Source organism: Halyomorpha halys, unplaced genomic scaffold (assembly GCF_000696795.3).
Source record: "Halyomorpha halys isolate HHAL.00 unplaced genomic scaffold, Hhal_1.1 Scaffold157.1, whole genome shotgun sequence".
In the NCBI taxonomy this organism is placed as follows: Eukaryota; Metazoa; Arthropoda; class Insecta; order Hemiptera; family Pentatomidae; genus Halyomorpha; species Halyomorpha halys.
The window spans coordinates 886,608-890,312 of NW_027114029.1; positions in this window are offsets into that span (position 1 = coordinate 886,608).

Here is a 3,705-nt window from a genome sequence, read left to right on the forward strand (position 1 = left end):
TGTTGTTCACATATTTTTTTGAATATTTCTTTATTACTAGATTGTCCTTTACAATTCTGACAGTTTATAAGTTATTTTTTAATATTTAATAATGGGGGCAGGTAAAGTCTCATGCGAGAGGCACCCCTAACTATTTTCAATGCTATAACTATCAACTATTATAATTGAAAAGAAAACAAAAGAAGTAGCTGCCCAAAATACGGCTAGTGACTAGTGATGGACCTATAAAAATCCCAGATTAAAGCTTCATCTATCAAAATTTCAAAAGGAAAACACATTACCAGAAGATTATAAAAAACAGTACCATAAAATAATCCAGTCTTTACCCGATCACTTTTTAATATTTACAGATAGATTCAAGATATTTATACATTGCATATTTTAGTATATTTTATATATTTTGTATTTTAGCATATTTTGTATATATATATACACACATAATTGAAGACTAAATGTATACATGAATAAAATATTGGCATTGATGACTGGTAGGTTTTATGCCTTAATTTCGGAATAAACCAACAAACTAACTAGTACTATTTTAAGAGTTGACGAAAGAAAAGAGTGATCATTTTTCCTAATACTTTTTGTAATTTAAACACCTTCCTGCAGCAATTAGTTTGGATAGCTGGGATTATACTGTAATTGTTTTGACCTATAAATTTATTGTCATTCAGTCTAAATATTATTTGATGAATAGTATTTTTAGCAAACAAAACAGCAGTTTTATCTCTGCAGTGTGGAAGTGTTTCTTATTCTAAATACTGTCATTCGAAGAAAGTTTTTTCTGATGAATTAGAGGCTTCCATAACACATTAAGATCATGCGACATGTTTTCAATTTTGACCATTTCCGTATCAATAACCACCACAAAATTATCCTTTACAGACACAATATGTTCCAGATTAGCAAGTGTGCCAATTATGAACCTGGTTCAAAATTTTATTATTTGACAAGTCCTTTAATTGGAAAAGAATTCATATAGCTTGAGGGGGAAAAAAGAGATGACTTGGTATATCTCTAAACTATCTTATAAAATGAATAACTCTATCGGGATTTTGTAAACAAATTATCTTATCTGAAAGAACCTTTGTGGCCTTGATGTATATATTTAATGTTATCTTATATTTTTGGAACCTTAAAAAAAGATTATCAATCTGTAAGGTTATCTTTATACCACTTAGGTAGATGTGTTATAGTATTATCAGTATTTGGTACTTCAATAGTATTTATAATTAAAATTTCAGTTAGATGTCAATTATAAGGAGGAGAGAAAAATATTCAAACCCATGGGTGTAGACAGAGGGTATCCACGGCTCCCCCTAGATTTTTGAGACCCAAGAAAAAAAATAAAGGAAATAGTGAGCTTATTCGATAGATTGATTTAGTTAAATTGTTAGTTAAGGCAACTATCCCAGAGAATGTGGTTAATATTTTTGCCAGCAATCCCAGAAGGCTGATGATCTCATAGCAAACTTCTTAATTACCTTTTATATTTTTGTGTGTATTGTATGTATTTAAGTACAATAATTAAGTTTATGTCCGATTTTCAATAATATATTGTAATTATAGGTAATACAAATTTAAAATGTATTGATTGAATTTTATGAAGTAGAAATAAAATAGTGGGGGTATTTCTTGGAATGCAGAATAACATCTTTTTCTTTTAACCCAACGTTTCAGTCTATGGGCAATTAAATAGCTTTAAATAACTATTGAGAGTGGTCTATTGACAAAGGAAATACTATTTCTTTATTCCTAAGGGTGAAACTAACTCTTTTACTATCTACTGTTATGAAATTGAGGCCAAAAAATTTCCAAATCAATCTCCATTGATAAATTGAAACTCCTCGAATAAGTACAAATAAAACCCTTGATTTTACTTTGCTTATACAGGTTTCAATATTTTTAGAAGGTAGGACTATATTTCCTCTGTAGATTAGATCATACTTTGCATCCTATTTCGATGCTATGTATGTATCAATGTTCCCTTTTTTATCTTTTAATTATTTATATGATTAATTTTTATATTTTGTATATATTTTTTTTATTATTTCTGACAATTTGAACTTTTTATTTTTTTCAATTAAATAAAATAAAAGATACTTTGGAGAAAGCTTTTGTTGTAGAAAATAGGTTTCATAATTTTGGTTTGTAAATAAAATGGTAGATGGTGACACTATGATACTGCTGAGAAGAAACCTGACAGTCCAGGCATCCATTAGTGAACACACTCTTGGTTTGGTGTCTTTATTTATGAAACCCTCCCTAAATTCCACAAGAGCTTTTTTAAAAATACTCCAATATTGTACTTGTACTGTATTGTACGGCCAATATTGTAACCCTCGCCTTCAGGGGACTCAGCCCAACCCCTTAATCTGCCATATGGCAAAGGAAGAGCACCGGTTATGTTTATATATACTTGGGTATATATTGATGTTATTTTTAATAAAGGAGGTAAGAAAAAAAAATCGTTATTTAAGCATTGTCAGACTGTTCCAATGAGGATAAGACTTATCTGACATTAAGGAGCACTTAATCACTCATTTATTCACCGAGTTAAAATTTTTAAAGACTTCTTGGAGTATATAAAAATATGTGGAAAAAAGCGATTCTATAAAGTGAAGATTGTGTTTAAGATATTTGACTTTAAGTTTAAATTTCTTTATTTTTCTTTGGTTGTTTTTACTATTATTTTATGTATTTATATTCTTTTCTCTTCTATTTCATATTTTGTCATAGTTTAATTTATAAGTATTACTCAATAAAAAATAAATAAATAAAATGGCACCTCTGGTCAATTGATTTTAGCAAAAAAGTTGCTTGCACATCCCAAGCATATAATCCCTTAAAACAAAGAATTAGAGCTGCTGTACATTCCAGATTTATGAGGATGCAGTATATGTCAGTTATATACTTGGCACAAAATTGTATTATTTTATAAAAGCTCGTTCTAACCATTTTGTTCCTGGATAGAGAAGAAAAAAAATAATTTCTAGTGAATAAAATTCGAGCTGTTGGATGTTTCCTAGCGAGTGAGAGCCTAGCTGGAACCTTAGTTTTTCCAGGCTTGAGTGGAGTTGGTTCGAATCTAATCTGGGAAGATCTGTTGCTATCTTGTGGTAAATCTAAATAAACTAAATTTCGATCCTTCCGTTCCGTTCATAACAGTCTGGTAACCTGCAATCACTTATAAATAAATAATAAAAAAGACTATACATTATCTATTATATTAGTAAATAACTAACAATCATCACGTGGTTAAAGAATCATGAAACTTCGCTATGTATAATGGAAAGTAAAACCTTACAGTTTGAAGGGCGGAGGCTACATTTTTTTTTTCTTGATCTATTACAAAGGTTTTTTTTATTAAAATAATAAGGCCTAATGAACCCGAAGGTTCAATGACGGTGCCACCAATAGCTCTCTATATACATCCTTCCAGTGATGCCCCTCCAAACCCATTTCTACTAAATCAGTTTTAAGGTAATCCTCCCATCTACGTTTCTGTCTACCCCACGGACGTACAAACGTCGGTTCAGTATTAGTGTATTTTGCGGCTTTAGCGCACTTGCTCAGCCTCCACTGGCTCATTACCAGTGATGCGGCGAGAGGGATGCGCTGGGATCTCTCGAGCTCTGCTCTACCCCTCACACGTGGGGGATAGAGTGGGCTCAGGGATCCTCGGGTCGAATCTGTAAATAT